The sequence below is a fragment of the Hylobates moloch genome, unplaced genomic scaffold (assembly GCF_009828535.3).
Source record: "Hylobates moloch isolate HMO894 unplaced genomic scaffold, HMol_V3 SCAFFOLD_20, whole genome shotgun sequence".
NCBI lineage: Eukaryota > Metazoa > Chordata > Mammalia > Primates > Hylobatidae > Hylobates > Hylobates moloch.
The window spans coordinates 46,621,389-46,648,709 of NW_026652295.1; the positions used below are offsets into that span (position 1 = coordinate 46,621,389).

Here is a 27,321-nt window from a genome sequence, read left to right on the forward strand (position 1 = left end):
TTATTTGACATACAAAAAGCTGTACATAATTAAAATGTACACAACTTGATGGAGATAAGTTTATATCCTTGAAATCATCACCACAGTTTATGCCATGAACCTATATATCACCTGCAAAACTTACCCTTCTTGTTTTTATTGCTATTATTATTATTGATAAAAGAATTGAACTTAGATCTATACTCTTAAGTTTTAAAATATACAGTACAGGATTATTAACTGTAGGCGTTATGCTGTACAGATCTCTACGACTTGCTTATCTTACACAACTGAAATTGCACTCTTTGACTAATGCCTCCACATTTTCTCTCGCCTACCGCAGGCCCTGCCAACCACCATTCCACTCCCTGCTTCTATGAGCTTAACTATTTAGAGTCACTATATAAGTTGTATCATGTAGTATTTGTTCTTCTGTCTCTGGCTTATTTCACTTGGCCAATGTCCCCAGGTTCATCTATGTTGTCTTAGGTGGCAGGATTTCCTTCTTTTTAAGACTGAATAAAATTCCATTTTATCTATATACTACATTTTCTTTATTTACTTTTCTGTTAATGAACACTGAGGTTGCTTCCATGTCTTGGCTATTGTGAATAATGCTGCAAAATGCTGCAATAACATGGAATGTAGATATCTCTTAGAGATCCCAATTTCAATTCCTTTGGATGTATATCCAGACGTAGGATTTCTGGATTATATGATAGCTCTATTTTTAGTTGTTTGGGGAACTTTCATACTGTTTTCCATAGTGGTTACACCAATTTACATTTACATCAAAAGTATAAAAGGGTTCCCTTTTCTCTATATTCTCACTAATATTTGACATATATGATATATATAATATTTGATATATATATAATAACAGCCATCCTAATAAGTGTGAAGTGATCTCATTGTTGTTTTTATTTGCATTTCCCTGATGATTTGTTGAGCACCTTTTCATATACCTGTTAGTGGGGGCACTTTTATACAACTCATTCTTGTATCCATTTCACAGATCCTTCCCATACAGTTGGTGTATAAAAAGTGTGCAACACTTTATAATTCAAGTATTAACTGACACACAAACGCACACACAGAGAGCTAGAGGAAAATTTAGAATTTAAAGGAAATGGCAGAACTGGAAAACCAACACTATCTGACATCAGACAATTGTCCTTTCAATTTGCCAGATGTCTTGCAGTTGGACTTTATAAACAAACTTGGTAGACAGTCATTTATGATTTGAAAAATTCTAAGATCTATTACAGGTAAACCTTTCAGGTTGGTTAAGAAATTAAAATCTTGACTATAATGCAGTCTCATATAAGTATAGCGAGAAACCAACCAAAACATCACTGGGAAGGATTTTGAAAAACATATTTACCAGGCTCCCAAGCACCTGTGATGCTGGAAAGAGCATAAATGTTTAAACATATCTCTGAGTTGTCAATAGATAATCACCACAGAAGCCTTTGTATAAGTGTTTGAAAATAACACATACTGTCATAGGTTATTCATGGACATATTGATGTTTAAGAAAACTGTCATTATGGAATGGAAAGATACCAACTTCAAGAGCTTAGTTATCTGTGAAAAAGGAGAAGAGCTTCAACTTTATAAGATTTTTATTTACTGAAAAACTCTTGAGTGGGAAGCAAATGGTGAAAATGTTCATATTTGTATGATTTCTTCATGGTAATTATATTCTTCTGTCATTTTTATAATTTTGAAATACTTTATAATTATTCAATTTATTGAAAAAAATCAGCAGGACAATGGAGATTGGAAGGGAATAAAAAATCTGTACCTTCTTGAAAGTGTTTCTATGTTCAGTCCTAAAGATGCTTGGGGGACATGTCAAACCAAACACTGTTATTAAAACAATATAGTCTCTGCAGTCTGAAGTATAGAAGGCTTCACAACACAGAGGTTAATCCTAATTTTAAATCATTGTGCCATATATCTTAATTAAATTAAATAATCTTTCTGCAAAAGATTTGTGATGCTGTGGTACAATAGGAATCAGCTTATTTCTATTATCACTTCAAGGATAAATGTTTTGCAAATTCTTCTGTATACATTATGATATTTGATCCAGATAACAACACTGTTAGATAGAAAGGGTTGTCCTCATTATCCCATGTTGAAGACTAGCAACCAAAGCTTCCTCCTCCCTGGTTACTCTGTGAGCACATCTATCACACAGCTGATCTGTGATAGGGCAACTGTTAGAATTCAGGATTTCTAACTTCCAGCAATTTGACACTTTTTTCTACATCACCATTTTGTCCCCCTCATTACATGTCTTTCAATGTTGTGATTTGTCAAATTATCTTATTTTTTAATCAATAATATTTGTTATGTGTTAATATGATCATAAAGGATTCCTAAGGAGAAAAATTAAAGAAAACCCTTCTAACAGTTTCTGTAACTCCTAAGTTCTATGATTCTCTACTTTCCTGTAATTTCCCAGCCTCTATGTCTTTAGAGACAATGTGCCATCTTATTATTCATGAGATCCAAGTTGTGAGAAAGAACCAAAGAAAATAAATGTTAGATGTATGAGAAGCAAACATACACTTTTAGGCAAAGCTCAGTGCTATATAATTTTATTATTTTCAATAATGGAGATTAATTAAACACATACCACATTGACTTAATTTTGTAATATTATAAACGTTAAAATTATCTTAATGTTTATAAATTTAAACATTAGGAAAAATTTTTAGAAATGTATATGTATTTTTGGTTTAGAAAATATGGTCATCTCAGTGTATTGACACAACAGCCTAGAATTAAAGGTAAATGTTAATAATAATATTATAAACATACATTGAATCAGGAACTTGCAAAAATCTATTTGTTATTAAACTTTTTCATTTTTTTTTCTTAAGGAAGGCCATAAGTTTTTTTCAAGTTTCTTTTAACTTTGCTTTCTATTTTTGTGGCTGTAATTTTTTAAACAAAGCTAAGCTCTGAAGCAAATATGTGAAACAATCAACATTTTCATGTTTCAGTTTTCTGTTATTGCTCCTCCTCACCCCAAGATGCCTACAAACATTTTTATCTCCGCCTTTTCTGAAATTGTCCAATTTCCTTTAATTTCTCTACCTGGAGTGTCATTAACATAGTTCCTGATTCTTAGATGTGCCAAGAGACAGGTAATGGGAAATCTTCCAAGAGGAAAAAAGCGGAGACTGAAATGAGGCTTATGACTAAGTTTTTATGCTAATTGCCTCCAAAGAAACAAATTAAAGAACTAATTATGGCAACTAAATTTATTATCCTGAATTTAGCTGAGGAGAAAAGACCGTGAGTGACATTGTGGTAACACCTGAAAGAAATGCAAAATCAATGCATTTGTTTTATTGGTGTTCTATATTTATTACTGCTTATTCTTGCAGCAAATATCCTTAGAGTCTGCTTTCAACAAGGCTGTTTGCTTAGATGATTACATAATCCATAAAAATAATGTTTGATTGGTCTAACAGAGAAGAATTATTCCTAATGAGTTTAGGATGGCAAATGCTAATTCACAATTGTACAAATGAGACACCCTAAAAAACAAACAAACAAACAAAAATTAGCTTCTATCTATGTCTTTTCCACCTCTCTATTTTTGTCCCACCCAGATAGCTATTGTATTTTTTTCTGTTTTTATCTTGCAGTGTTTCCTTATTACATACATACATACACATACATGCACATGCGCACGTGCTTGTTTGCTCAAAATGATTGTGGAAAAATCAACAACATATTCTCTTGCAAAATTTAAACACTTTATAAAATTTTTCACTATGTTTTCCATATAATTGGTGCGTATTTGATGCATACACACATAGGCATATACATATAAAAATTATGCATAATTTTTTTCATATATTGGCATACTACATCAAAAATGTATTCTCTATAAATTCAAAAATATTCCAAAGGGAAAAAGAACATAATTGCTTAAGTGCTAGAAGGCTATGGTTCTATTTTATTTGTGACTGTGGTCTTTACTGTGTGTCAAACTTGACTTCACAGTTAGTCTAAGTTCCTGTATGGTAGAAACTTTCTTATACTTTTTTTTTTAATCCTTCACAGTATCCATCACCATCACTACTGAAAACAGTAGTAACTAAAATATATTGACTCGATATGCTTCAGTGTTCTTTACTTTCAAAAGAGAACGGGTGATCTTGGTCTCGCTACATAAAACTACAATTTTAATGGGGGAAACGGGAAGCTTGTATTATAATCTTGGCTGTTTTCTACTGTGCCTTGAAAACTTTTTTTATTTTCAATTAGTGAAGCCAAATGGAGCTCTTTTAGCCCTTACATTCTATTATTATACAGTATGATAATCTTATGGGTAGTATTTGGAACTAAGATGCATAAGTAGCTGATCAATGCTCAATGTCACCCATGAGTATTGATAAAAAAGGAAGCAGATCGATACCAATAGAAAAAAAATAAAACTTACCGTACAGAGAGTGGTAAAGATGAAAAGGATATGTGGCCCCATTCATTCATTCAACAGCCATTTGAGAACTTATTTTAGTTGGGCATTGTGCTAGGTGTTTAGGAAACATTAACAAACTTAGTTATGATCAATGCCTTCTGAGAGCTTCAGGTAACAGTGAAACAGACATTATAAATGGATACAACATAAACATAAGCACATTCATATAGTAAATATGTAATTAATTGAAATTCTGTTAAGTATCAAAAAAGCAAACACACTTGCAATGAGAAAGTGTCACAGTAGGAAATGCTTAGTGGTGAAAGTAGTTGGAAAAGGCAAAGCTCTTATGAAGAAGTGATTTTCAAGTTGATGTAACCATAGGTAGAACTGCTTAGAGAGAAGCACAGAATCTGACTTCATGAATCTCCTAATGTTCTGCAGACTCTAGTTCAATTCTTTCACAGGGTCCAGGTGTACTCCCTGATATTCTGGCCTGGGAGATGCTTTTGAGTCCTAATAATAAATCCCCTTTGGTTTAAACTGTAGGAAACATATTTATTTATTTGAGACCAAAGAACCTTCAATACCATGTGTGCAAAAGCTGAATTTATACTGAGATGAGTCTTTATGTGATAGTGAGTATAAAAATGCATCATTTGGGGGTCTGATCTTCTTTGAATTGATACTCTAGCAGTTAGCATATGAGTAAATTTAAAACATACTGAATATGCCTACATTTTTGAATAGCCTTCTTTCCTCAAAATAACCTATCTTAAGTGTTGACTTTGTAATCAGTTATAAATTTGTAGAATTTTTAGAGACAGAAAAGGCCCTCAGGCAATCGTGTTATTTTGAATATAAGAAAACAGAAAAGAAAAAAAAGAGATAGAGATACAGGGATAAGGTAAGACTGCAGAACTGATGTATAGTATGATGTACAGGATGAAGCTAAGTATGATTGTCATTTTAATGCTTTCTTTAAAAGTATTTGTTAAGTCACTCTTTAAAAATTTATAGGTTTGGCAAAATATATTGATGACTCTTTGATCATATACCAGCTTTTCTAGACAGAGACAAGTCATCGGCACATGATTGCCTACTACAACTACAACATACAATGTTAGGATAACATTTGAGTGCAGCAAGAAGATCTAGACAGATTCTTCACCACATTACTGGAATCAAGTAATGTTATTTTTATTTATTTATTTATTTTTGAGAAAGAGCCTTGCTCTGTCACCCAGGCAGGAGTGCAATGGTGTGATCTTGGCTCACTGCAACCTTCACCTCCTGGGTTCAAGTGATTCTCCTGCCTCAGCCTCCCGAGTAGCTGGGATTACAGGTGTGCACCACCACACTCAGCTAATTTTTTTGTATTTTTAGCAGAGACAGTGTTTCACCATGTTGGCCAGGCTGGTCTCAAACTCCTGACCTCAAGCGATCTGCCCGCCTCAGCCTCCCAAAATGTTGGGATTACAGGCGTGAGCCACCACACCCGGCCAAATAATATCTTGATTTCAATTTTTCCTTTATAGATTAGTAGTACTAGTTTAGCCTGAATAAGATTATGTAGGACTGGGAATACCCGCAATTAATCTCTTAACCAACTTTAGAAGTGGGCTAAGCAGCAGTGTACTTGTGGTCACCACATTATACCTAAAATACATCAAAGAGATGCCCCTCGGGCCAGATGATGGCATCAAACTGATTACATCATTCTTTGGCAGTAGAAGCTGAAGGACATTGAAATCATTGCAGCAATGCCCAGTGCCAAGACCTGAACCAACAACTTGCTGGTCTCTTTCAAACTCTTTTAAAGGAACAACATAAGAAAACTTCAAGCCCACATAAAATGGTTACATATTGAGTTTATAGAGAATACGAAGATTTAATAATTTGTCATTACTGCAAAAAAATCACACCCAATATGCCAATCTGCAAATATTTCATGGTATTCATACAAATAAGATTTAAGAGTATGTATATTGGTGGAAAAAGGAAAGCACATTAAAACCAGAAAAATTATTTTGAACATAGTGTTGTTCATAATAGATAAAATTTTCTCACAGGGGAAGAATTTTGTTTGAATATCTAAAGGCTTGCTGACCCAGCTGCAGGATAAGCTTTTCAACCAATAAGTTTCAATAAAATCCTTAGTAGACACCTAAATTAGGGCAACTGAGGACAAATCTAGTAAGAGGGGGGAAAAAAGAACTTGTTTTATCAGGGTGCAAAAACACTTCTCAGCTTAATATGGATCAAAACACTCACTTTAGTAATATTTAAACTGTGATCCCAGATTAGTGCTATCTAAACTGAGGGCTTCAATTCCTAATCCTAGGCTTCTCAGCTGTTGATAATTGAATATACCATTTCTGTTGCTTACCACTTTGGGTGGTCATTACCAAACATAAAAACTGCTTGTCTTTGCAATGTGAGGAATAATACACATGATCATACCAAAATCTTAGATAGAAAAGTAAAATTGAATATCCTTTTCAGTCTGTGCTTAGGTTTCTTAAGCAGAATGCAGGTAATTTTTTTTTTAAAAGCTCTTCATACATTTGCAAAATGATCTTTTGAGCTTTTCATTTCCAAATAATTACATTAGACCCTCCTAATGGGAACCATTCATTCCTTGCCTTATGTCTTTTTCTACAATGTTAAAATAGATTGTTTTCTGTTAGTTGTTATAAGAATCTGAATCATGGCTGGGCACGGTGGCTCACACCTGAAATCCCAGCACTTTGGGAGGCCGAGGCAGGCGGATCACGAAGTCAGGAAAACGAGACCATCCTGGCTAACACGGTGAAACCCCGTCTCTACTAAAAAAAATACAAAAAATTTGCCGGGCATGGTGGCGGGCACTTGTAGTCCCAGCTACTCTGGAGGCTGAGGCAGGAGAATGGCGTGAACCCGGGAGGTGGAGCTTGCAGTGAGCTGAGATCGTGCCACTGCACTCCAGCCTGGGAGACAGAGCAAGACTCAGTCTCAAAAAAAAAAAAAAAGAAAGAATCCTGAATCATATAGTAAGGAAAGAACAGTATCCTGTGTATTTACAATTCCTTCTTGAATTGGATCAGTGAAAACACATAGAGGCACACACACACACACACACACACACACCCACTTCTTCCAATAGACACCTTTTAAAATAGTATTTCTGTTTCTATCACTTAGAAATTAAATAAATTGGAAGTATTCATCACATGGAGTTTATTCATTTTCAAAGCCAACCCTATTATTTAAGTTATTCTATAAACACACATTTTTAGATTATATTTCTGTAGACTTAAAATAATAGTTTTAAAGTCATATCTATGTTTCTATCATTATAAGAGATGTCATTATATAAACATACATATATATGAAGGCATATCTATAAATTGATACATAAATCTGTATGTCTATGACTAAAAATCAAAGCATGTGTATCTATCCCTGTCTATCATATCCCTCTCCAGCACATAAAGAACAAGTAATTTAAGTTTCTTTTTAACTTATGACATGTCATAAGTTATGGGTTATAACAAGGAATAAGGCCCTATGTTAATAATATCAGTGACTATTCATTTTAACACACAAAGCATTTGATAGGCAAGGATTTCTCAGACCAAAGGAGAACATGTGTCAGGTATTTTTTTTTTCCCTTTACCTAATTCCACTGGAAAAAAAAAATGTTCTTTTTATAGGCACAGCCTTCTATTCAATCATAAGATGTGGGTGGATAAGTGTGATGATAGAAGAGTAATAGGATTGAAGAGTTGAATTGAGTCTAGTGAAATATGGCTTAGAAAAAAAAATACCTGTAGAAGCTTTTCTCTGAGCTAGGTTTCCTTGGCTTACATGATGGGGAGTCATGCAGCCAATACAACAGAAATGGTGGCTTTCAAAAGTCTTTTATTTTTAGCTCCCCTGGATTTCAAAAGAGGAATGTCTACAGGCATAAGGGTCATGGTTGTCATAGAAACTTATTCTAGATACTTCTAAAAACAAGACTTCTTTCTCCAATCTTGGTTTCTGCTCCTTGACCAGAAGCAGAAATAAAGTTAGAAAATATAAGAAGTTATTTTGGAATTCTATAAGACTAAATAAAGTTAGAACATTAAAAGAAAGTTTAAAGAGAAAAAAATGATTCTAGTGATATGCACAAAACTGAATCCTACTCTAGTGAGGTAAGTATACTGTAGAATACATCATGGATGTATAGCACATTATGTGAAGTATGGTCTTTCTTACTTTTTGTATAATAAACCTTAATTTTATATTTAGATATCATTTAGAATATGTAAGCTGTTTGTGTCAAGGCTGGAGTATCACAATCTCTACTGAAAGAATATGGAAGGAGGTTTGGGCCAGGAGTGAGAGTGGCCAAAACAAAACTAGTACCAAAAGATTAAAGTTCAGATGAAAAACATGTATGAAATTTAAAGATGGCTAATAGTTTAAGTAAGCTAGCATCCTTGGGAGTGCCCTGTGGAATTAGGTATGAGCCACAATTTCTACAAACAGCTATTTTTTTTTTTTTTTTTGAGACAGAGTCTCCCTTTGTCACCCAGGCTGGAGTGCAGTGGGGCGATCTCGGCTCACTGTAACATCCATCTCCCGGGTTCAAGCAATTCTCCTATTTCAGTCTCCCCAGTAGCTGAGACTACAGGTGCACACCACCACACCTAGCTATTTTTATTTTTATTTTTATTTTTTGTATTTTTAGTAGAGACGAGGTTTCACCATATTGGTCAGGCTGGTCTCAAACCGCTGACCTCAGGTGATCCACCGGCCTCAGCCTCCCAAAGTGATAGAATTATAGGCGTGAGCCACCGTGCCCCGCCCAAACAAGCTATTCTAAGTGAAAAGATGTGTTTTAACCAGTTTGTCCACTACTGTCAGTTCATAGTAGCTACCTGCATTGCTGTGTTGGTATAGCTTCTGAGGCCAGGGTTGGTGCTAGTGATAAATGTAGAAAGCGAAGTAGAAAGTGATGGTGGCATACACTGCATGAGTTTGCCATTTCTGTGCTAGGTTTTTCTTTTTCTTTTCTTTTCTTTTCTTTCTTTCTTTATTTTATTTATTAATTTTTTTAGATGGAATTTTGCTTTTGTCACCTAGGCTGGAATGCAATGGCGCAATCTCACTGCAACCTCCACCTCCTGGGTTCAAGCAATTCTCCTGCCTCAGCCTCCCAGGTTGCTGGGATTACAGACATGCACCACCATGCCTGGGCTAATTTTTGTATTTTTAGTAGAAATGGGTTTTCACCATGTTGGTTAAGCTGGTCTTAAACTCCTGACCTCAGGTGATCCACCTGCCTTGACCTCCCAAAATGCTGGGATTACAGGTGTGAGCCACCCCGCCCAGCCTATTTATTTATTTATTAATTGATACATGGTCTGTCTCTGTTGTCCAGTCTGGAGTGCAGTGGCAGAATCTCGGCTAAATGCAACCTCTGCCTCCCAGGTTCAAGCTATCCTCCCACCTCAGCCTCCCAAGTAGCTGGGACTACAGACACGTGCTACCATGCCCTGCTAATTTTTTTTTTTTTTTTTGTATTTTGTATAGAAGGGATTTCACCATGTTACCCAGGCTGGTCTGGAACTCCTTAGCTCAAGATATCTGCCTACTTCAGCCTCCCCACAATGCAGGGATTACAGGTGTGAGCAACCTCGCCCTGCCAGAAGTTGCTTTTTCATTGGCCTGGAGTAGACTATTAGTGCAGTTAGTAAGTCCTGCCCTGATGTGGTCCAATCTTTTCAATTTTTGCTGCTCAGACAATGGATGTGTAGAAAGCCAGCAACTTCTGCTTTCGTTGCTTCGTTAACAGCGTCGAGACTGCAGCATTTCATGGTAAAATATAGGCAGCTATTTCTTGGGATCAGATAGTGGAAATGTTTTGAAATTTCATTCTAGAGATTGCATTACACAGGTACTGGAGTTTTATGGGGTATTTTGCAGGAATAGTATTTATTGGTGTCATATTATGAGAGTCTCTCTAAGGGATTCTGTGTAAATTACTTTTGTGTAGAGGTAATATCTACTGAGTGAGGCTACCCCAAAAGACGTCCAGTTGGAGAAGTAAGATTAGTCAAATGAGAAAAAGAATTAAATGAAGACAACTTTTGATGTTATGCCTATTAAAAAATATTACCTCATTCATTTTATTGTTTTTGTAGAAAAAGAAGATTAGGATTTGCAAATATTTTGCTTTCTAGTTATCTGAAATGGCCAAAACCAGGTAAAATAGGTGTAAATGGCTTACAATTTTTATAGATTTTTATTATAAAGAAAAAAATGTTCAGATACCCAAAATAAAAGACAAGATTTCTGAAATCAGGAAGGTGGGGGAAAATATTTTGAAAAAATAATGTTAATCAGCAGGTTAAGAAAGGAAGATGTATATTAACCAGAGATTGTTATATTAAAATATCAACCTCACTTTCCACTCACATTTTATATTTCCCAAAAAACCCAGGCACTTCCTTTCTTTCCAAACATAATTTTCCCAAATCCACACATAAATTAATGGGGATGAGATCAGTACCGTCTTGCTATGCTACTTCTTGACATGTTCAGTCCTGCACAGTGCCATGATGGATACATAACACCCTCTGCACTGATTCCACATCTGGGTCTTGTAACTTCACATCATCTTATCATTCTTGGGATGTAGGGTTATAACTCTCTTGGTTTGTGAGGAAGCCACTTCCTAGAGGCAAATTATCTTTCAGAACTTGACTCAGCTCCGTTTCCCATGTCTTCCATCTTCTTTCTTCCATGCCAGCGATGATCTCTTCCAACATATGGAGTAATTGTTTTATGTGGCACATATACACCATGGAATACTATGCAGCCATAAAAAATGATGAGTTCATGTGCTTTGTAGGGATATGGATGAAGCTGGAAACCATCATTCTCAGCAAGCTATCGCAAGGACAAAAAACCAAACACCGCATGTTCTCACTCATAGGTGGGAATTGAAAAATGAGAACACACGGACACAGGAAGGGGAACATCACACACTGGGGCCTGTTGTGGGGTGGGGAGAGGGGGGAGGGATAGCATTAGGAGCTATACCTAATGTTAAATGACGAGTTAATGGGTGCAGCACACCAACATGGCACATGTATACATATGTAACTAACCTGCACGTTGTGCACATGTACCCTAAAACTTAAAGTATAATAAAAAAAAGGAAATAAATCTTCAAAACACAACAATTCTTCTCACAACAACTCCTTTTTTTTTTTTTTTTTTTTTTTTAAGAATTGGGTCCCTTAACTTACACCTACCTTCCTAAGACAGACAACATTCTATGTTTCCAAAGTGCATTAATGTCCCCACATGTACTCTGATGTTTCTGGTTCATTTATTGATTTAGAAAAAAGGTAGTCCCATGGAAAGGCACAAACCAAAAGCAGTTTAAACGTTTTACATTGCTTTTCATTTTAAAATTCAAGAAGTGCTTCAAAAGTTTATCTCTTAAGTACGTCACTTTTTAACAAGGAAAGGTTAGCAACTGTAAAACTATTTTCAAGAAATGTGGAAAAAACTTTATCTCCTTGTTATGAGCATTGTGAGTTAGAATATTGGAATGGAATACGGAACATGGAATGGAACATGGAATATGTTCCTAGAGAATGAAGAAGTTTCTACATTTTAAAAAACCCTGTTAATTATATAGTTTGAATATATCAATCTAGAAGCGGTGCTTCAGTTCAGAAGAAGTTGTCTGTGGCAAAACTTGGAAATAATTAATCTTGAATCTCATTATTGCATTGTCTTTACTTCAGAGACCTCTTCGTTCTCCATTCCTGAACCATGTCATCCTGTATATGTATATATAAGGGCTTACCATGTGTTTTATTCTCCATTTATGTTCTCTGTCTCTGAGCGTATTTGCTCAAAACTGTTCCTAAAGAAGTTTTCAAGTGCTACAATTATAAGTTAGTTGCTACAATTATAAGTTAGTTAATAATAAACCTCTGAGATTTAATGGAATTACTATAAAATAGAGGAAAGGTGTGAGAGGTAGATTTTCGGACTGGGCAAAACATTGCTTAGCACACTTTCTGTAGTATGGAATAGTTTCTTGTGAATAAGAGAAGCTCTAATTTCTAAACTTTTACAACCCTACATAGGTAAGGATGTCAATTCTATCTGGAAAGTTAAAAATGTTTTTTTAAGATGTTTAAATTTAAGTAGAGCTACTTACTTTGTGATGAAACTGCTAACATGTTATTAGTTTATTAGCATTCCCATGACAATGAAAATAGATTTGGGCCAGAAGTTCATTCAAGTGAGAAACCTTAAATTCTAAATACACATAGGTATTAATAGGGCTCAAATTCATGAAGTAATAGCCATTTATATAGTTTGATCTATAAACATAAGTGGCACATTTTTATTGCCAAAGATATTCAATGACTTGAAATTAGTCACTGTTATCCTCACCATATGTGTTAAGAATGAAGACTGTGTGTATAGAGCCCACCCTTACATATAGCAGTGAAAAAGATCTGCTCAATCATCAAAGTAGAAAACTAAAAAAAAGATAGCTTTAAAATTACCTGTATATTTTATGTGAAGTACATTTTCATTAGAATGTTATTAAATCACCATTTCACATTATTAAAAATAAACTTGAATTTCATAAGACTAATTTTGTTATATGTCTTAAATTCTGATCTTGAGAAAATCTGAATGGCATTAGGAGTTGCACTAAAAAATGTGCTCTGTGAAAGACCTACGGGAGCTTGAGGGATATCTCAGCCTGAATTTTCCATTTCAAAGGGATGAGGCCTCAGAATCAGATTTTGATTCAATAAAAATAAAATACTATGGTAACTTCTACATATATAAATGTTTTAAATAAATTTTAAATTCCTATTTGAATATCTATTGATCTATTTGGATATTGAAATATATAGATAAATTGGATTTTAGGTATCTATACCAGGGGTGTCCAATCTTTTGACTTCCCTGGGCCACAATGGAAGAAGAATTTTCTTGGGACACACATAAAATACACTAACACTAATACTAACCATAGTTGATGAGCTGACTAAAAAAAAAATTTGTAAAAAAATTTCATAATGTCTTAAGAAAGTTTACGAATTTGTCTTGGGCTGCATTCAAAGCTGTCCTGAGCCGCATGCAGCCTGCGGGTCACAGGTTGGACAAGCTGACAAGCTTGATCTACATCAATATAAATCTAAATGAGATATAGATAATTGTTAGTTTTATATACCTGAATATCTTTTGAGGGGTCAGTATTTAAGTTAAAGGAATGGCATGTGTGCAGTACAACTTTTAATATCACTGTATAGAGCACACTTGACGTAACTAACTCCATCTTAGAAAAAGACTCCATTTGATATTTCATAGGGCACTTTGTCAGCAAGCATAAGGTGTTTTGTTTAATAAATAACAACAAAAAATAAAGACTGCATCCAACCAGATAAGGACACAAACAAGCACACTCTTCCATTATCAGTTCTCACCAGAGGACTCTGTGACTATAAAAGATTAGACCTCCAGCAGCTTAAAATGGCCATCTTAACTGACATCATTTTGCATTCACTCATGATAAGAACTTGGCATCTGCCACTGAAGGCTCTGCCGCCTCAAAGACTCTTCCTTGCAAGGCTTGATGGACTACCAGGCCCAGACCAGGAATCCTTCCTTTTGTCTTCTTTGCTTCCCCTGGACTGGTTTGTTACCCTTTCTTCTATCTTTTTTTTCTCTTGATGTAAAGTGTTACTTTGTGTGTTGTGGCATGCTTAACCTGTAGCATTTATATATTGATTATATATACTATTATGTATGGTTTGCAATATTGACTGACTTGTGGAGTGGCTTGGGCCTGTGTGCCTGCAGCTCTGACTACTGAGTGAATGGGAAGTACTAAGGTGAATTACCTCCTTGGGAACTCCATGTAGCTAGTAGTTTTGCGATTAAAATAGCATCAGGAAAAGCCTGACGTTGTGGAAAGACACAAACGTGTATGGACCTGGTTATTTCTAACTTTGCTCAGCTCATGACAATCACCTGTTGTGCATTCAGTAGGCCACATTAAAGTCCCTAAAATTATAAATCTTAAGTAGTTGTTGATTGCCTGTAGGCTTTTGCCTATTTAATTTTGTGATAGTATTTCTCTCTCACCCCAGCTGGCTCAAAGAATATGACTAATATGTGAAATTTCTCTGCCTAAGAATAGCCTTTCCTCTGGTTTATGTGAGACAAGGGGCCCAAAGCGCCTGAACTCACAGGGAACAAGTCGAGGAACAAACCCATAACTCAATGTCACTAGTTCTCATGTTACCTTCCCTAGTTTTACACCTCTTTTCTTGTTATTACTTGCAGATCCTATAAACTGTAAGTTAAAAAGTATTTTTAAAAAATCTAAGTCAGGGAAAATTTGACACCTCATGTATGATTTCTCCTCTGTAGTCAAACTATGCCTGACTTGGATTTTTTTTTTCTCTTTTATTCAAGTTAAATTAGAACAAAGATTTTGGCCAATTTGTTTGAAAGTAAAATCTTAACATGGTGGAAAGTACACTAAGCAAAAAATTGTTAATTTGTTTTTCAGCCCCAACTCTGGTATGTGCTTTCTAGAGTCAGCTCCAAATATATAAACTGCTACACAAAGGTAAGTTATTATCATTATCTCTTATTGCCATCTACTGCCACATGTAAACGAATTCTAACTATAGTAGGGTCTTGAGTCCTGAATACAGATTCTAACAGACTTAAGATTTGGGTCATAATCTTAACTGAGAAAAAATAATAATTCTTTTAAAAAGTCTAATATTTATTTTAATTCATTTTGCTGTCTAACATCTATGGTGTTTTCATGTCCAGTTTTGCTTATAGAAACTGCCAACAGTGTTTCCTTATCCATAGAAAATATTGTGTTGATATTTTTGAAAAAAATGAATGAGATCCCTAAAATTTCTTTGAGGAGTTAATGGAACAGTTATCTCACAGTGCAACTATGTCTGATGAATAAAAACAGTTTGTTAATCTAAAAAGATATTTATTATCTCTCCTAAAAATGGATGAACAACTGGTTTGTAACTACCAGTGAAAACCAAATTTGGACCAATGTAATTGAAATGATTTTTTATGCATGAATGTAAGTAATGTAAAAATTGATTTTTATACAATTGAGATATTAAATGTTATTAAGTATCACTAACATTGTCAAATTATAGAAGTTAAAAACTGATGGTAAGCAGTGACATAAAATATTGTTGGTCCAAAATTATATTAGATCCACCATAGAAGTGAAAATGACCATTATAAGCTAGTGACTAATATCATAAAAGCATTTTGTACAAGGTATGAAATTATTTAAAACATCACTTCTGTTTTATTGGGTAAAGGATATCATAATGCTGAAGTTTATGGGTGCATTTGAATTTGAATTATTGCTACTCCATGTAACTGTTCTTGCCATTTCTGCTTAAAAACATCTAATGTGATAATCTTCATTTACAAAAATTTATGTCAAAATCATAGAAAATAGTGCAAGGAGAGTCCGTTTTGACAGGCTGGTATTGTTCAGTAGTCTATGCACTTTCTCAACAGTCAATCGCTTCTCTAAATATTTTTAAATTTATCTTTAATATGTACCGCCATAACATGGGGACACTATTATTTTTTAATTAGTGAAGCATAATTTTTATATTGAGAACTATACATATCTAAATACAGCTCAACAAATCTTCAAAAACTGTTGAACTGAGCACTATATCAAGAAACAGATCGTCTTTCACACATCAGAAGAATTCTTGTGATCTCTTTCAGCTACTACCTAATCCAAATAAGGGTAACACATCTGAGGACTTATTAACATCTAGGTTAGTTTTGACTGTTTGGTACTTTATATAACGAAAATCATATATTGTGCGCCTCTTAATGACTGACTTCTTTCATCAGTAGTATCCTTGGACACAACATATAGTTGCATTTAGCTGTAAATCATATCACTTATTTATAGTAGTCAACTGTATAAATAAATCACATTTTACTTGTTGATTCTACTGTTGGCTGTTTCATTAGTTTCCAGTTTGGGACTATTATAAAAAGGTCTACTTAAAATATTCTAAAAATAACATTTGGTGAATATATGGAAACTTTTCTTTTGGGTGCATAAATCATATGAAATTGCCGCTCGTAAGTCACAAACAATTGGAAATTAGCAGTTTCATAGGATTTAATCTAATGTCCAGTATTAGACAGTTGGGTTACATTGTACACATATATTTTGTTGAGTAGATACTGCAAAAGAGTTTGCTAAAATTGCTGTATCAGTTTATCCACCTGCCAACAGTGGATCTTTCAAATTTGGTATATATTCCTTTGTAAAAAATTTTAATTATTCTGATAGATTTGTATTTACATATCATTATAGCTTAAATTTTATTTCACTAATAAAATTAAGGCCGTTTTTATAAAATTGACAACTTGGATATCTCTTTTTTGTAAAATATGTTATTTGTTAAATTTTTTTTAGTTTTGTCCTTTTCATTTGAATTTGAATTTCTGGGGTGTGTGTGTGTGTGTGTGTGTGTGTGTGTGTGTGTTTGTTTATGTATTCTTAATCCAATGAGTGCCTTGTCAGATATATGCATTAGGAATGTCTTCTGCAACTGTACTGGTTACCAACAACAGACAAGCTGACAGCCAAATCGGGAACACGATCTCATTTACAATTGCCACAAGAAAGAATAAAATACCTAGGAACGCAGCTAATCCGGGGCATGAAAGATTTCTACAAGCTGAACTACAAAACACTCCTCAAAGAAATCAGAGATGACACAAACAAACAGAAAAACTTCCATACTCATGCCTAGAAAATTCAATATTGTTAAAATGGCCATACTACACAAAACAATTTGTAGATTCAGTTCTATTTCTATTAAACTACCATTGACATTCTTCACAGAACTAGAGAAAATTTAAAACTCATATGGAACCAAAAACAAAATAGCCAATGCAATCCTACACAAAGAGAATAAAGCTGAAGGCACCACACTATCTCCCTTCAAACTATACTACAGGGTGACAGTAACCAAAACAGCATGGTACTAGTACAAAAAAGGACACACAGACCAAGGAACAGAATAGAGAACCCAGAAATAAGATTGCACACCTACAACTATCTGATCTTTAATAAATCTGACAAAAACAAGCAATTGAGGAAACCATATCCTGTTCAATAAATGATGTTAGAATAACTGACTGGATATGTGCAGAAGATTGAAACTGGACCCCTTCCTTACACCATATACAAAAATTAACTTAAAATGGATTAAAGACTTAAATGTAAAACCCAAAACCATAAAAACCCTAGAAGATAATCTATGCAATACCACTCAGGACATAGGAACAGGCAAAGATTTCGTGATGAAGATGCCAAAAGCAATTCTAACAAAACCAAAAATTGACAATGGAACCTAATTAAACCAAAGAGCTTCTACACAGCAAAGGAAACTATCAACAGAGTGAACAGACAACGTACAGAATGGGAGAAAATATTTGCACACTCTGCATCTGACAAAGGTCTAATATACAGTATCTATAGGGAACGTAAACAAATTTACTAGAAACAAACCCCATGAAAAAGTGGGCAAAGGACATGAACAGATACTTTTAAAGGAGACATACAGGTGGCCAAGAAGTATTTGAAAAAAAGCTCAGCATCACTGATCTTTAGAGAAATACATACCAAAACCACAATGAGATACCATCTCACACCAGTCAGGATGGCTGTTACTAAAAAGTCAAAAAATGGCAGACGCTGCTGAGGTTGCAGAGAAAAAGGAACACTGCAAACACAAGAATATAAAACCAAATACTGCATGTTCTCATTTATAAGTGGGAGCTGAACAATGAGAACACATGGACACAGGGAGTGGAACACTGTCGGGGGGTGGGGGAAGGGAGAACATCAGGATCAATAGCTAATACATGTGGGTCTTAATACCTAGGTGATGGGTTGATAGGTGCAGCAAACCATCACGGCAGACATTTACCTATGTAACAAACCTGCACGTCCTGCATATGTATCCTGGAACTTAATATAAAATAAAATATTTTTTTAAAAAGAAACACTTATACACAGTTGGTGGGAGTGTAAATTAGTTCAACCATTGTGGAAGACAGCATGGAGATTCCCCAAAGATCTAAAAGCAGAAATACCATTTGACCCAGCAATCCCATTACTGGGTATGTACCCAAAGGAATATAAATCATTCTATTATGAAGACACATGCACCATATGTTCATTGCAGCACTAGTCACAATAGCAAAGACGTGGACTCAACCTAAATGCCCATCAGTGATAGACTGAATAAAGAAAATATGGTACATATACACCGTGGAATACTATGCAACCATAAAAAAATGAGACAATGTCCTTTGCAGGAACGTGGATAAAGCTAGAGGCAATTATCCTTAGCAAACTAGGGCAGGAACAGAAAACAAAGTATCCCATCGTCTCACTTATAAGTGGGAGCTAAATGATGAGAACACATGGACATGTAGAGGGGAAAAACACACACTGGGGCCTATTAGAGGGTGGAAGAGGGAGAATGGAGAGGATGAGGGAAAATAACTAATGGGTATTAGGCTCAATACCTGGGTGATGAAATAATCTGTACAACAAACCCCCATGACACAAGTTTCCCTATATAACAAACCAGCACATGTACCCTTGAACTTAATTTTTTTTTTTAAAAAAAGAAAGAAAATGTATATTCTTTAAAATTAGACAGACCTAGTATAGGATCTTCATGACTCCAGTGTTTTTTTATTCTTTTACAGTAGAGACCTTTAAAAATTTTGATATTCTTTAATAAGAATAATTGAATTTTTAAGTTTGGTACTTGTAGGATAATATTTTAGTAATTTATATTTTTGATAAGAAATTATCCATTTTCTTTAGTCTTTTAAAATTGTTGCCACCAAGCTGCAGGTAGTATTAACTTGCTCTTTCAAAGGGTCCTAAATTTTGTGTGCATGTCATCTATTTTCCCTTCTTTTCTCATGTTAAAAAATTGTACAATAATCATGCATCCTTATCAAAGATCTGAAAATAATTTGACAAAATTCAGCCTGTTTGTTACTTTGTAAAATATAAATAGATGTTAAAAAATAAAATATTTAATAATATGTTCTTAACTGTAATTATTTAAGGTCTACATAAAAACAGCTGGTAGAAAATATTCTAAAAAATCTGAAGGAAAAATATTTTAGTTAAACTTAGGAGATAAACAAGTATGCCAATAAACAATATTGTTGTCAACATTGTCTTGGAGATTCCAGTGAGGACACTAAGGTAAAATATGAAATTACTATCACAAACATTGACTACAAATAGTTAACTATCTTTGTAATGACCTTAGATGGTATATGCAGAAAACACAATAGAATCTGTCAAACACATCCTTTTTAAAATCTACCTACTTACCTATGTCTTTATGAATAAGCATTTTATAATGGAAATTTGAAAAAATTTTAATCAGAATATGGACAACTATAAAATACTTAAATAAATAATAAAGTCATCGTAATTATATATAAAAAATAAAAAATTTCTTTTAGAGAATCAAGAACAATGAATAAGTTAAATGACCAAACTTAAAAACAAGCCCCAAGCCCCAAGACCTGCCTTCTAAGAGCAGATTCTATTATTATAAAATTATAAATACACCAAGGCTTCCAAGGCTTAACATTATTTTTTTGACTTCCAAATTGATCCACAACAAATTGTTTTTTTTCTTATTATAAAAATACATTAAGTGTATACAGAGGAATAATTGTCCAAGAAAAGCCCAAACATATATAAAAAATGAAGACTAAGAATAAACTTGCTTACCTGGCATAAAAACCAATTATAAAGCTTTAAGAATCAAATTGATATTTTATCAACCCCACAATAGAGGAAATTTTCTTTAAATAGAGATTACCAGAATAGACTATAATTTATATAAGACAGTAATCTGTATCTCTAAGAATTGTATTTTAATTTAGTCGGAAAAAATATATTGTGATGACACAACTGGCTATGTGTACAGAAAAAATTGATCTCAGATCCTGTATCTGTTAGAAATGCTTTTGTCCATAAATAACAGGACAAAAGTCATGCATAGGTGTTGACCTTTCTCACTTGGCAAAAAGTCTACAAGTTGGTAGTCTAGGCTGAGGCAGATGCTCTAGGATGTTGTTAGCAATGGGTTTCCTTCTGGCTATCCACCTCCAGGTTTGCTGAGGAAATTTACATGACTACCACAATGATTGCAAAATGGCTCCTGAAACTCTAGTCATCCAGGGAAGATATAAAGGAAAGGTACCAAAAGAAAAAGGACTTGCCGCTAGTTATGTTTTGCAATATTTTATTAAAAAAATGTGACTCTCTAATTCTTTGATTAGAACTTTATTTTTTGGGCTGTGAGGAAAATTGCTGAAAGATAATATATTGAGCTTTCCAGCCATTATTATAAAAACTGCCCTGAAAAAAAAGTGGTTGGGCATGGAAGTTGAATAAGAAGATTTTCAGATTTCTAAATTACCATTAATGTGTCTCATGCACAAAAAATACATATTCTAGATACATTAAATACTTAACTATATACTACAGAAACCTAGAAGCACTCTCTAAAGAGACTATATGAGCCATCTTGGTAAGAAGGAAACATTCTAAACCAAATTCTAAAACTATTGGCTAAGAAAGAAAATAGAATTTTACCAGTCTCTATAATAAATGAAATATTTTATTTGGCAAAAATAACATTAAGTTGATAAAAATACTATTTTGGAAAAAATTGTAACGAAAATGGTGGTCAAAAGTCTAATATTCAAAATGTTCTCAAAAAAGCACTCTTATATGTTGACAAGAAAATAAATGAAGGAACCAGAGGATAAATGAGAAAGAAACATGTTCAGTTTTTTTAAAGGTAACCACTAAGCTAATTTTCTTTATTCATCTCTTGATGAAGTGATCTTGAATAAAGTTTGTGATACTGCTTATATTTGATCACCTCTATCTGAATTCCATTGGCACGATATGGTTTCCACCCCACTCCACTACTTAAATTGCCCTTTCAAAGGTAACCAAAAACCTCCTTGAGGCTTAATCCAATGCATACTTTAATAATTTGTCTTCTTCTTCACTTCGTTAAACATTATTTATCTTGCCTTTCTTCCAAACATTCTCACCTCACCTTTTCAACTTTTTGTTGGAACTAATTATAGACTCACAGAAAGTTTCAAAAATAGCATAGAAGAACTTGTGGACTTTGCACAGCTTCCTTGATGGTAACATCTTATATGATTGTAGTATAATATCAACACCAGAACAATGACACTGAAGCAGCACTATTGATTTGACTACAGACTTTAATAAGTTTATAATTTTTCATGGTTTGTGTGCACATGTATATAGTTTTATGCAATTCTATCCCATGTACAGTCTCACATAACCACTACCTAAACCAAGAAGCAAAACTGTCCTATATGACTACAAAGAAACACCCTCATGCTACCTGTTTATAACACACACACACACACACACACACACACACACACACATTTATCCCACACTCCTTTTGTCTTATTATGACGCCACATTTTTCTGTATTTTCTCATACCTTGGTGCTTATCATCCTTAAGCATTCATATTCCTCATAGCTCTCCTATAGGCCCTCCTCTCTTTGTACCTCATGTCAGTACTTCTTAGGCAGAAAATGACTCCTCTCATGCTCAATATTCCTGCCTCTCTCCTACCTCAAGGCATTCACACATGGCATTTTCTCTGCCTATAACACTTTTATAATCCACCTTAGCCCTCATTCACCTGCCTTTTCCTAATCGCACCTACCATTTTCTCTCTCAAGGGGCTTTTTTCACCCTCTGTCCCACTATACTAGGTTAGGTCCTCTTTTTTTATGTATTCCCATTAAATCTTGTACTTGTTGTATTAAAATTATAATACACTACTGTAATTATTTAATTGCACGACTTCCCTAGTTAAAGATCTACCCCGTATGGGTAGAGTACAAGTCCATATTCTGTTGTGTGTCCAACACCTAGCAATGAGTAGCTCATACTGGGCACTTAATAATATCTGTTAAATGAAGTCCTATACTTTTATGAACTGTTGAACCAGTTGCTGGTCTGACCTTGAACAGCAGGGTTTTTTGCCTTCATAACCTCTGTTCTGATTTCCATAATTTGTTCTAGTGCCTCAAACCTCAGCTTACACCACAGCAAAACAATATGGAAAAAGCGCAAGGCATGATAGTAAGGGGATTATTTGCTCTGTAGAAAGATTTAACCAGCAAAGTATGGGGCAATTTCTGATGAATGAGGTTTCTACTGAGGGAAAAAAAATTTCCTCTATTCAAGCAATTTTTTTCTGAATACTGCAAATTTCATTTAAAAAGAAATTTCTATCAAAGTGAAGGGAATGAGGATAATTTCTGCTATAAACCAAACAACAGATAACCACTTCTTAATGAAATTATCTGTCTCTTTTCCATAGATGCACCTCTGATTTGATACCAAGTTAATTATTCAGGAGAAGCTAAATTTCAATATGTAAGGGATTTCTGGCTTGAGTGCTGTTCTCAAATTTTGGTGAGAAGGAATTCATGTGCTGTTTTATTAAGCTTATCAAAAACTTTCCAAATTCTGCCTGGGCACGGTGGCTCACACCTGTAATCCCAGCATTTTAAGAACCTAAGGAGGGTGAATTGCTTTACCCCAGGAGTTCAAGACTAGCCTGGGAAACATAATGAAACTGTGTCTCTACAAAAAATAAAAAATAAATTAAAAAAATTAGCTGAGTGTAGTGGCACAGGTCTGTGGTCTCAGCTACTCCAGAGGCTGAAGTGAGAGGATCACCTGAGCTTGGGAGGTCGAGGCTGCAGTGAGCCGTGATCACACCACTTATACTCTAGCTTGGGTGACAGAGTGAGACCCTAACTTTTCAAATTCTCAAATACATTTTCACTTGTCTTTCCCAAGCTCTAATAAACCTTTCAATTCTTCTCATTTCATTTCCTATTTATGTATCCTCTCTATTTCCTAAAATACCCAATTGTAATGTGCATTCCTTCATTTCTGAAACTCCACTTCTACCTACAGCCCTAAGGTTACACAGGTCTTTGCTTTTTCACTATGCCTGTCATCTATGATCTTTACATATTCTTTGTGTGCACTTGAGCGTGTGTGTGTGCATGCATTCTCTTGCATTTCTTTTCTGTTTACCATTTGGGATTTGTTTTCTAATATTGTTGAGTCAATCTGATAACAGAGGGTGGGATATATAATAGATATCTTATTTAGGGTAAAACTTTTATGTACCTCCCTTTTATCCATCCTCAACTGCTTTGTTAACACTCACAATAATCTCAAATGGAATAAAAAGTTTGTTATTGCTTATGGTTGTTTTGTTTTGTTTTTCATCATTTTAAGATTTCTGTTGTTTTAATTGTTTTTAAGTACCAATACTCCAATCTTACAACATTACCTGTCAGTTAATCAAAATTTACTTATGGCTTGATGATAAAAGATGTAGGGAGGGAAGATTTGAAGATTAGAGAAATGGACACACTAGTGGCCTCTAATATTTAAGACATTAATCAGGTTAACTCTCTGCCCTTTATATGAAATTTTTTCTTGTATTTAGTAATAATCTGAGAAAATGCTGCTATTTAGAAAACAAAGAGCATAGTGGTAGGTGACACAATTATAATAACTTTGGAATAATTTTGTAGATCAATTGATGCAATTATTACATAGGGAGAAGATACTAAGAGGATTTTTAAAATATTGTTTCCAAAGCCAAATATTTGTTTTAAAAGTCTGAACATATTTAACAAGTTTTCTCAAAACATTACTCTGTAAATCTATTACATAGAAATCAAAGTTACAATGACAGATGATTTTGTAACCAAAATTTATAACATTTATAGTACAGTTGGAGATTTTTTATATGAACTAGATAAAAAGTTCATTTTTATATGAACCAAAGAGCCTGTTTTACATATTTTTATTTCATTGAATTTTTATAGCATTACCTTGAAATCTATGAGGGAAAAATAAAAACTGAAACATATAAAATATATTTTTGTTGGAAAGAACAACTTATTGCTGAAGGAAATCATTCTCTTGGCTTCTTTATATGGTTTACAATAAACTATTTTTCCTTTATAGGCTCATTTTTTAATACCAAAAATACTCTTTCCTTCCATGAGATCTTAATAATTCTCTGATGTTGCCAGTTATCTTCACAGTATTCAGTGGTGTTAAAATAAAAACCAAGGATTTGTTTCATTGCTGAAGCAGATCAGATTTGTATTAGTCTTTTTTGTTCAAGCTTCTGAGTATCAAATGTAAAATTTTCTTTGAGCTTCTCTCTGAAATTGCACTTTGATAAGTTCCTAGTGAGATCACAGGGGATAACACAGAATAACTAAAGATTCTGGGTGGCTTCGAAGATTTATTTAGTTGAGCATATTAAATACATGGGGAGTATATAGAATATACCAAGTATCATGGCACTTTAATAATCTTCGTTTGGTATCTTTTAGGAGGTATATGATTGAAAATTCTGATTCTGTAATGTCATTGTTAATGGTTTCTATTGAATAGATTTATCTTTTAGATATATTTTTTAGATATTTAAAATTCATGAATCACATAAGAATGATCATCAGCATTTTATTGATTATAACCCCTACAAATAATACATTTGTGCACATAGCATGGTGGAATTGTTGGATCTCAGTAAGACTCAAAACTTCTGGCTGCTTTAAGAAAATGCATTAAAATATGACACAATATATGGCAACTGTATAGCATTAACAAAACACTATCTTACACATACGTTACTTTATTTCACATGTTTGACCTTCACAACTTATGATTCTAGGGTAGATCCTATAGTGTATGCTCCTTGCTGTGTGGTTTATAGAGCACACTGGAGTGAGAATACAGACACCTACTTTGGTTCTATTTTAATGGTAAAATTATTTATGTGTTTGTTTTTAATGGACAAATAATTATTGTGTATATATATGGGGTACAATATAATGTTTTGATCTATGCATACCTTGCAGAAAAACACAAATCAAGATAATTAATGTATCCATCACCTCACCAGCCTATCTTCTTTTGTGGTAAGAATATTAAAAATCTATTATTTTAGCAATTTTGACATATAGATTATTGTTATTATTATTATTATTTTTTTTGAGACGGAGTCTTGCTCTGTCGCCCAGGCTGGAGTGCAGTGGTGCAATCTCGGCTCACTGCAAGCTCTGCATCCCAGGTTCCCGCCATTGTCCTGCCTCAGCCTCTCTGGGACTAGTCCTCAGACTAGCTGGGACTACAGGTGCCCGCCACCACACCCGGCTAATTTTTTTTTTTTTGTATTTTTAGTAGAGACGGGGTTTCACCGTGGTCTTGATCTCCTGACCTCGTGATCCGCCCGCCTCGGCCTCCCAAAGTGCTGGGATTACAAGCGTGAGCCACCACGCCCAGCCGACATATAGATTATTTTTAACTGTGGTTACCACACAGTGCCTGTCTAATTGAAATTTTGTACCCTTTGATAGACACCTCCCCTTTCCCCAACCCTCCCCATCTCCCACATTTCTGGTGAGGATCTTTCTACTCGTTTCTATGACGTCAGCTTTTTTAGATTCCACATATAAGCGAAATTATACAGTATTTATCTTTCTGTGCCTGGTTTATTACACTTGGCATAATGTTCTCCAATTTCATTTATACTGTCACAAATGATAAAATTTCCTTCCTTTTTTAAGGCTGTATGGTATTTCATTGTGTATATATGAAGATGCTCTCCAAATTACAATGGGAGTCATGGCTTGATAAACTCATCACATGCTGAAAATACTAAGTCAAAAGGATGTTTCTGCCTTCAGAATATTTCAACATATGGTGGGATAATCTAGGCATAATTTCATCTTAAATTGATGAGTGTACTGAACGCACATGGTTATCACACCATTGTGAAGTCAAAAAAAAATCGCAAGGCACGTCATTGTAACTCTGGGAACGTACATACAATGTTTTCTTTACCCGTTCATCTCTTGATGGACATTTAGGTTTCTCCTATTTGTAATTTTCAACTATTCCCCATTCAGTATGATGCTGGCTGTGACTTTGTCATGTATGGCTTTTATTACTTTGAGGTAAGTTCCTTCTATGCTCATTTTGTTGTTGCTGTTGTTGTTTTTTAATCACAAAGCGATGCTGGATTTTACCAAATGGTTTTACTGCATCTATTGACATGATCAAATAACTTTTGTTTTTAATTCTGTTTATGTGATGTATCACATTTATTGACTTGCAATGTGAAACCATCTCTACATCTGTGGTATGAAACCCACTTGATCATGATGTATTATCTTTTGATATGCCATTGGATTTGATCAGCTAGTATTTTGTTGAGGATTTTTGTATCTATGTTTATCAGGGACATTGGTCTCTAGTGTCTGTTGTTGTTATGTCTTTTCCCGGTTTTGGTATTAAGGTGATCCTGGCTTCATAGAATGATTTAGGGAGGATTCCCTCTTTCTCTTTTAAAATAGTTTTATTGGAATTGGTAGCAATTCTTCTTTGAACGTCTGATATAGTTTAGCTGTGACTCCATCTGGTCCTGGATTTTTTTTATTGGAAATTGTTTTATTAGTTATTCAATCTTGCTGCTTGTTATTGCTTTGTTTAGGGTTTCTATTTATTCCTGATCTAATCTAAGAGGATTGTATATCTCCAGGAATTTATCCATTTCCTCTAGATTTCCTAGTTTGTGTGTGTAAAGGTGTTCATGATAGTCCGGAGTGGTCTTTTGTATTTCT

General features: G+C 34.3%; 1 long non-coding RNA gene across 3 annotated transcripts in view; it reads left to right on the forward strand.

Moving 5' to 3' along the window:
• LOC131382160 (uncharacterized) overlaps positions 1 to 27,321 on the forward strand; it is a 302,517-nt gene that overhangs the window by 62,168 nt on the left and 213,028 nt on the right. For all 3 annotated transcript variants that reach the window (XR_009211406.1, XR_009211407.1, XR_009211405.1), the window contains exon 3: positions 15,018 to 15,077. This is a non-coding gene — a long non-coding RNA (uncharacterized LOC131382160). The remainder of the gene's footprint in view (positions 1 to 15,017; positions 15,078 to 27,321) is intronic.